This window comes from Panulirus ornatus, chromosome 63 (genome assembly GCF_036320965.1).
Source record: "Panulirus ornatus isolate Po-2019 chromosome 63, ASM3632096v1, whole genome shotgun sequence".
Classification (NCBI taxonomy): domain Eukaryota; kingdom Metazoa; phylum Arthropoda; class Malacostraca; order Decapoda; family Palinuridae; genus Panulirus; species Panulirus ornatus.
In genome coordinates this window covers 8,927,276-8,937,426 of record NC_092286.1, presented here as the reverse complement: position 1 = coordinate 8,937,426, position 10,151 = coordinate 8,927,276, and positions in this window count along the sequence as shown.

Below are 10,151 nucleotides of genomic sequence, written 5' to 3'. Positions count from 1 at the left end.
GAAAAGAAAACAGCAATAAATTTTCCTCATGCAGGAAGAGAATATAAAGAGGAGGAGGCATGATTACATCTTTCAAATTTCTAAATGAATATGACAATGTCAACAGTGACTGATTCCTTGGAATTAGTAAAAGATCAGTGAGATGACAGCAAGAAATGAATGAACCATTTGGTGAGTATTATGTGCTCTTTAACTTATGCTACACCTCTGCCAGGCACATGAAGTACTCCAAGAGTATTTTCAGGCATACCAAGTGAGAGCAGAAGAGCATGTGCTGAAATGGTTTGAACATATGGAGAGAATGAGTGAGGAAAGGTTGACAGATACATGTGTCAGAAGTGGAAGGAGCAAGGAGAATGGGGAAACCAAATTGGAGATGGAAGGGTGGAGTGAAAAAGATTTTGAGCAATCAAGGCCTAAACATGCAGGAGGATGAGAGCATGCACAGGATAGAATGAACTGAAACAATGTGGTATAATAGGGTCAATATGCTGTCAATGGACTGAACCAGGGCATGTAAAACGTCCACTGTAAACCATGGAAAGTTCTGTGGGGCTTGGATTGGATAGGGAGCAGTGGTTTCGATGCATTAAACATGATAGCTGAAGAATGGACGTGAGCAGATGTGACCTGTCTTCGTCTGTTTCTGGTATTACCTCACAAATGCGGGAAACAGTAATGAAGTATGAAAGAAAAAAAAATACATTACATTACATATGAACATGGTGAAATCATTAAACGAATAAATGTTCAGGTTGCAACCCTGCCAGGTGTATAATATATACCCCATAACATATAATCATATTCCCTGTTACACACCCGTGACATGGGGAAATAGAGTAGAAAGAGTGCTGGAGGGTCAGAAATAATGAAAGAATGTGTAGAATGGTGTATAAGAGGGAGGTATATAAGGACAGGTATAAGGGAGAGTTTTTGTCATGGCTAACCCCTTGATGGGAGTTCCCAGAGGGAATGGTTATGAGAGATATAGATAAATAGATATAAGAATGAAGATGTAATAAAAATGTACTGTGTTAAAAGAACATTAACATGCACATGGATGAAAATCTCTTAGCATGGTATGGTCATATTGAATGTATGGCAGATGACAGTCATGAACATATTTAGTAGTAAAGATAGAGGTGTGGTAGATCACAAAAGGCATGGTCAGATGAGGATACCACGGTAATAATTAGTTATCAAAAATAATGAATGAAGAGGTGAGGTAAATGAAAATGTTGGTCTTACTTGATTAACCAACTTGGTGAGGAAATTTAGAAAATAAGCACACATGTAATCATGGAAGTTCATGTTTCACTTTAACACATTCAGCATAGGTTTAAGTTTATGAGTTGAAGATGTATCTGGGTTATTTAAGAAGCTATATGTATATGATCTAATCATGGCACTATGAGTACACTTAATGATGAGAGATAAAAGATATATAAAAATAAGCAGAATTCATGATTGAAAAATAACTCAAAAAAGTCAGATATATGAGCGATATGAGGCCAAGTTATGACTGTCATCTTACATTAAAAGAAATTAGAGGAGTAATCCTGAGAGAATTAAAAATGGATGTGGATTTCCAGTCTGCAATATGAGGACAACATTAAAATTTGTGATCTACGCACTGAAGAATCTAAAAAATTTATTGAAGTTCAAAGATGTAGAAATTCAGAAAAATGCATAAAATAAATATTAGACCCAAAACAGGGAATACAGAGTGTGGTTATAATATCAAAGAGGCATACAGATATGCTGAAGGGTCCAATGAAGGGCAACAAAAACTGTACCTTTATTCAAGGTGGTAAGGTAATAGAATGGAGGGCCTTGCCCTCTTTAGAAAAGACAACAAACAACAAGGGGAGACAATCACAAATTTTGTTTCTTAAAAAGGATTTGATGATGGCATGAAACAATTCTATGCAATGAGAACATAGTCAACTTCACAGCACTGCATGAAATTAAGCAAAAGGAGTTTTAGAAATGATCTAAGGGGGCTTAGCTTGAGAAAAAGAACAACGGATGACTGGAATAAGCCAAATGAAAATGATAAATGCAGAAAACATAAGAGTTCAAAAGTTGTACAACAGAAAGGAGAATTAATGAGATGATACCCAATGGATGATGAACTTAGTGCCTGTATGCACAACGAGGTAATGTCACATATACACACAAATGTATGTACTGTGGTCTCCTTGGTGAAGTGGTTAAGAGTTACTGACCATGAGCCAGTATAGGCCCACCTGGGGATCTGGCCTACAGGGATTTGAATCCTGGCAGATGACTAACAGCAAATCTCAGGTGTTCATCCTTCATTTAGAGCTAGTTGATCAATGAGTGCCTGGTCTAGGCTGGTGTGTGTGTGTGTGTGTGTGTGTGTGTGTGTGCGCATGCGTGCGTGCGCATGCGTGCGTGCGTGCGTGCGTGTGTGTGTGTGTGTGTGTGTGTGTGTGTGTGTGCACAGGGTAAATACAAAATTGATACATACAAAGTTAAGAGACAGGGCAACACATGTGTAGAAGTCTCTTACTGCAACACACAAATAGTCATTACAATAAGAGACCATCCTAACCATTTCGAACACCTTCAGTAACTGTACACTGCCTTCTCAATATTTTTGTAAAGACTGTCTGTTTAATCCTCTTTCTTTTTATAGCTATACTACTGATATTGTGAGTAGTTTCTCTACACATTTTCAGCCTTAGGCTGCAGTTTTTTCAATAAACCATCAGTTATTATCATCATTATTGTTAATATTATTACCAATACTATTTTGTTATTATCATACTTACTATTATCATTTTCATCAGTCATCATTATTACATTTTTTTTTATACCTACCTGCCTCATGCCTTAAAAGCAAACAAACAGTGGCCTGATTTGTACATATATGGGGCAGGTAGTAGTTGGTAGGCAGCCAACAACCAGGTAAGTATATTACCAGTACTACCCATGTGGGTATCAGGAGGGTTAGTGACATCTGCTGAAAGAGCCTGCACTTTAGTGGTTGTCAAGTTGCACTCCTCTGACCCAGGTAGCTGTCTTTTCTTTCTGCCTCACTAACATGTGGACAACTGGAATTCTGTCCACAAACATATAATCTCTCCTTGTCATATGTAACATCTGACAACACTTAACTCACACAGCTCATTCTTTGTAACTCTAGATTTTCCTGCAGTGAGCACTGTGTTTGCCCTGCCTAATGGCAAAATGATAGAAGCTGTTGATAGAAGTAGTAGGTAAGAACATTTAGGCAGGATTATTAGGTAAAAACGTTGAGTAAAAGTAGTAGGTAAGAGCTTTAGATGAAAGTAGTCATTATGAACATTAGGTAGGAGCCTCTGCAAACACTGTGCTAGACTTGCCCTCTGCCAGTGGCCTGTTAAGGGTGAAACACTAAAGGCTAAGAAGTGGCACTCGAGTTCTTTAGTTATGGAGACTTTGTTGCTGTGGCCACCCTTTTGAGGGAGTTCCAATTGGAACAGGCATCAGAGATATAGACATAGATAGATGTTCTCCAGCTGTAACATGTAATGTACCTAAATCAAAACCTTACCTCTGTGCTGAAAAAAAAAGTTTGCTAAAAAAAATCACAGGTCAAGGGGAGACAGGAATACAACTTTTAGGTTTCTCAAAGGTGTTGAGGATGTTGATATGGAGTGATTATTTGATATTAGGACAAACAAATCAACAAAAGGGTATAACAGGAAGCTTACCAAGGGAAAAGCTGGAAAGGGTGAGCAAAAATACTTCTATAGGAGAAGAGTGGATGAATGTAAAACACTATGCAAAGATGTACTGAATGCTGAAACTATAACAGTCTGTACAATAGAAAAAATGGTCAACAGATGGGGTCCTATGAGTTATATACTTGCTCTAAGTGCACGCCAACAGGTAGTTAAACAAACATGCAAATAAAAAAGTTATTAGTAGGCATAAGAGGGTTGCCCTTTTGATGGGTTATGTGGAAAGGAATAAAGGATGCACATTGATAAGTGGTGCCTTTTCATACTGAGTTGGTAACCCATAGAGTACAGGAAGACATGGTATTGGGTCTGCTGATATTCTGATTTATAGAAATTATTCACAAAATAAGACTTGAATCATACCTGACTATGTTTGCAAATGATACGATGGAGGAGTGTCCAGGATTGCAATAACCTCTAAGGAGACTTAAACAAGCTCCATCATTGGTCATTCAGCTGTAAGGCTGATGTTATTGTTCATGATTCACTACGTCTAAGTCTGGCATAGGTGCTTGTCTCTAGATTGCTGCTGCTTCCCACAGTTTCTGTGTGAAGACTAGCCACTCAAGGACAGACGATGATGATACCTCTTTCTTCCCTTGATCAACTAAACTGTGGAATCCTCTCCTTTTTTTTGTAACTTTCCCTCATCCTATCCTATTATCTTTCTACTGTAAGAGTGGTCAACATACACCTGAAGAACCCCGACTAGTTGCTACACCATCTTCCTCCAACTTCAATTCTATCACCCATGATAGCCTATGACTGAGGAATGCTTTGCCTGAGCAATGTTTGTCACTTAAGAAAAAATTTTGTAAGTTCAAACTGACCAAATATAGTATTATGAAGGTGAGATACAAAGAAGAAAGACCTACATAAGATTAACATCTTACATGAGAAACATTACAGGAACCTTTAAGTGAAAAGGACATACTGGTTGACATAGAACCCGCCGAAACACCACATTAGGAAAATTGTTGAGAAGGTAAGTTAGTTATCTAATCCAGCAAAGAAAGATCAATGAAAGGATACAGAAAAAAAATAAGCATAAAAAGTTTAGAAAAATAAGAATTACTTCTTGAGAAAAAGAACAGTGAATGTGTGAAAAAGGAAAAGGCTGTCTGAAGAAATTATGAATGCAAACTATAATAAGGTTTAAATAACTGTATGATATCAAAGAAAGTTTAAGAGGAAGAGCCCCACAAGCATTTAACTCCCTCAGTATACTTTATAAACATGTGATTAAAGATACACACATACACACACACACACACACACATGAGAGCTAGAGATTGAGTGTGAACTAATGTGGCCTTTTTGTCTGTATTCCTGGCACTATCTTGCTGAAGAAGGGTATAGCAATGCTGTTTTCCTGTGGGGTGGGGCAGAGACAGGTATGGATGAAGGCAAGCAATCATGAATATATACATATGTATGTATGTAATGTCTGTGTACGTGTATGTATATGTGTGTATATGGGTGTTTATGTACATATATGTGTGGGTGGATGGGCCATTCTCTGTCTGTTTTCTGGCATAACCTTGCTGACATGGGAAACAGCGATTATGTATAACAGAATATAAATGTATATACTGGGGTTGCCGTGCTGTCAGTGGATTGAACCGGGTGTGTGAAACATCTGGGGTAAACCATGAAAAGGTCTGTGGGGCCTGAATGTGGATAGGGAGCTGTGGTTTCAGTGCATTACACATGACAGCTAGAGACTGAGTGTGAATAAATGTGGCCTTTTTTGTCTGTTTTCCTGGTGCTACCTCACTGAAGCGGGGGGGTAGCGATGCCGTTTCCTGTGGGGTGGGTTAGAACCAGGAATGGATGAAGGCAAGCAAGTATGAATATGTATATGTGTATATGTGCATGTTTATGTTGATATGTATAAGTGCGTATATGGATGTATATGTGTATATGAGTGGATGGGCCATTCTTTGTCTGTTTCCTAGTGCTACCTTGCTGATGTGGGAAACAGCAATTATATATAATAAATAAATCAATATATATATATATATATATATATATATATATATATATATATATATATATATATATATATATATATACATATATCACTCATGTATTCAACAATTAACTTTTGCATTTTTGTGACATATCTAAAAACTTCTTACTAACATATGATGCAAGAACTTGCACAATATTGTATAATTTGAAAACTAGTGATGAAAGCTAAGTAGCTAAATATATCTTCTCCCTAGTCTGAATTGTAAAGCACTATACAACAATATACCTTAATAAATAGATATAAGATTCTCCAAAAATATAAATCTTATTTCCCAGACACCCTCTCTATATCATAGCCATTCATCTCTTGTACTTATTTCACATGCTGTTGTATATCCTTACTTGGATTATGCCAGATTAACAATGAAACTAATCTGCCTTACAATACTTGTGGTCCTAAATGTCCCTTCTTCATTGTAGCTTGGATCAGTATTCATTAGAAACCCTAACGTTAAATACAATACTATTTATGTTAACTTTAGTGGTGATGCTATAAAGGTTGTTTGTGCTTTAGCTGATACTCAACAAATAATCTATCAACAAGCAATATGCATATACCAAAGGAATACAACTGGACACTTCTTTTCAATAAGAAATATGCCCCAATATTTAGATACATAAGAGCCTATGCTTACAAAAAATGACATTCAAATATGTAATACACAGATATGCCTAGCATGAAATCATTATACTGTACATTTTTCAACCCTCTTCAGTGACTTCAGTTTAACAGACAGTTATGGACTATGCCTGTTTCAAACTATATGAAATCATCTGAATAACATTGTAATATGATGAGGTTCACTAAACACCATATGAACATATTATCAGAAATAACTGCATCTCATGAGCATACTATTGGCTTTCTGCCATCTTTTCTAATGATATAAAGAAAAATAGTGAATATCTTTTATCATTTACCAAGTTTAACACTAAATATTCTGATAGATATGGAATTTGCAAAGTCTATCATACACACAATGAACCCTTGGATTACTGAAATCCGTTATAATAGAATTTTGGAAAATCAAATCACTTCAAAAGCATGCTTCAATACACAAAATAAATAAGCGGTTGGTATTCCATCCTGCAATACACCATTCATGCCAGTTTGGTACCAGTCTCATCTGGTCTATTGTTGTGGTAGTATCAATATCCTACATTTTCACAGTTTTAATGTCTACAAATATGCCCATGGAAATGTACTATGGGCAAAGAGTTGGAACTTTCAAGAAGATGGACAGTAGGGTTTGTGTGCGTTCCATCACAGCTTAGAATAATTTTGCAAAATCTACCATATACAGTGTGGAATCAGTCAGGGATAACAGATCAGAATACTTGTGATCTGTAGATGTTTGTACATACAGTGTAATTGATCTGATATTTGGGAAAGAAGGAAACAATTATTAAGCATAACTGTATAAGTTGAGAAGTGAATAGATATATAGATAACCAATTCTTCTGCCCTACCTCACATAAACTAAGTGGCTTATCCTTCTTTAATCATTCCTTTGGTAATTCATCATTGGTGAGAGCAGACACTAAGCTTATCCCACTTTAATAACAACTTTTGTAACTCATTACTGGTGAGAACAGATAATGTTAAGTACAGTATTTATATATGTAGTATAAAGATATAATATTCACTGAGTGCATTTCAGGCAGTGGTGTATTAAGGTAAGGTGGAGGCACCCAAGCCCTAATAGTTTGGGTGGCCCTGAAAACAAGAAAATCAAGTATCTCACAATTCATCCCATGGCTTAATAACCTGAGGGGCTCTGCAAACGACAGGATCCAACTTTTCTTAAATTATCCCTGGGCCCAATAGGTAGGGGATGCCAGAAAATGAGATTCAGCTTTCCTTAAATCATCACTAAATTTAGGATTTCCAGTCCTGGTGAACTCTTGAGATGGCATTTAGCCTATGTGATCTTGACAGACTTAAAAATGTTTAAGTCTGATCACAAGATTATATATCTATATAGCTTCCACTGCCTCAAGTTGGGTATCTCAAGGAAACTGCAATCTGTACACCCTATACCCTCATAAAGCAGTCAGGCACTGTAGCTAGTAGACCAATGGTGTCAGCTATATGGCTCACATTGTATTAGCACAAGTTGTATTCTGTTTTTATCTTTACTTTAAAAAATATTGGGAATATGGAAAACTTGTATATTTCTGAAGATAAAATCCACACGGGAGAAATAAACAAGTAATTCTGGGAGCTCTATATTTTGGCCTATTATATATGGCCCTCTTTTGAGGGCTCAAGGTCATAGGTCAAAATAAAACAGTTCCCGAAATTATCTGTTTATTTCTCCAGTGTGGATTTTATCTTCGTAAATCAATCATTTTTTTCTGCAATGTTGTATAACTACATTCAGAAATATATACTGAGTATACAACATATGATTTCATTACAATTTTCAAAGATCTGCCATGGGGGAGGCATGAATTTTTGGCCCCAGGGCCCCCAAATCCTTAATATGCCACTGATTTCTGTTATCATTTCTATTACAATTTAACTCAAAAGACCCTACAGTATAACATGTCTCATTCCCCAAAAAGAGTTTCCCTAATACAACTTATACTAAACCTTTCTTGATCACAACCTTACCAAAAACAGAATTTAGAGATAAATTCAGAGCAATACATGAAAACATATCCCAAATTTTCCAGAACATTACTTTCTATCCAAAAATCTTGTCCATCACAATGTTAAATTTTCTAAGTTCTGGACATATGCAACACACGTGATTGAAAGAAATACTGCATTCTAATGTCAAATAAAAATTTTGTTGACAGCAAGTGATTACAGTTCTGTTTAAAATGTTGATACAAAAAAAAAAATGCAGTTCATAGAATACCTTATAACAACTTAACCCTTACATGCTGGGAGTCTTCATATGATGACTTCCTTAACAGGCACCAGGAGTCTTCATATGAGCACAGCATTCTGTGAGCTTTGTGTAAATCCCCTGCTATTATATTTGACATTTGTATCACTGCTAAATGTCACCTTAGTCACTATAGGCGCATTCTTCAGAGACTACCACTCTCTGAAAGTAGTTTTGTATGCAAACATATGTGAATAAATGTAAATATGTAAATATTTGTAAATGTGCATATATATATATATATATATATATATATATATATATATATATTTATATATACATTCTTTTGTCTGTTCCCTTGCGCTACCTCGCCAATGCGGGAGACAGCGACATAGTATAATAAATAAAACAAAATAAAATGTTGAATGTTGGTTTGCGGCTAGGGTGCGTGATGTCTCCATGGCTGTTTAATTTGTTTATGGATGGGGTTGTTAGGGAGGTGAATGCAAGAGTTTTGGAAAATGGGGCAAGTATGCAGTCTGTTGTGGTTGAGAGAGCTTGGGAAGTGAGTCAGCTGTTGTTCGCTGATGATACAGCGCTGGTGGCTGATGCGGGTGAGAAACTGCAGAAGCTGGTGACTGAGTTTGGTAAAGTGTGTTAAAGAAGAAAGCTGAGAGTAAATGTGAATAAGAGCAAGGTTATTAGGTATAGTAGGGTTGAGGGACAAGTCAATTGGGAGGTAAGTTTGAATGGAGAAAAACTGGAGGAAGTGAAGTGTTTTAGATATCTGGGAGTGGATTTGGCAGTGGATGGAACCATGTAAGCAGAAGTAAATCATAGGGTGGGGGAGGGGGTGAAAATTCTGGGAGCATTGAAAAATGTGTAGAAGTCGAGATCGTTATCTTGGAAAGCGAAAATGGGTATGTTCGAAGGAATAGAAATTCCAACAATGTTATATGGTTGCAAGGCGTGGGCTATAGATAGAGTTGTGCGGAGGAGGGTGGATGTGTTGGAAATGAGATGAATGAGGACAATATGTGGTGTGAGGTTGTTTGATTGAGTAAGTAATGAAAGGGTAAGAGAGATGTGTGGTAACAGAAAGAGTGTGGTTGAGAGAGCAGAAAAAGGTGTTTCGAAATGGTTTGGTCACATGGAGAGAATGATTGAGGAAAGATTGACCAAGAGGATATATGTGTCAGAGGTGGAGGGAACGAGGAGAAGTGGGAGACCAAATTGGAGGTGGAAAGATGGAGCAAAAAAGATTTTGAGTGATCGGGGCCTGAACATGCAGGAGGGTGAAAGGCGTGCAAGGAATAGAGTGAATTGGAACAATGTGGTATACCGGGGTCGACGTGCTGTCAATAGATTGAACCAGGGCATGTGAAGTGTCTGGGGTAAACTATGGAAAGTTTCGTGGGGCCTGGATGTGGAAAGAGAGCTGTGGTTTTGGTGCATTATACATGACAGCTTGAGACTGAGTGTGAACGAATGTGGCCTTTGTTGTTTTTCCCTAGCGCTACCTCGCGCA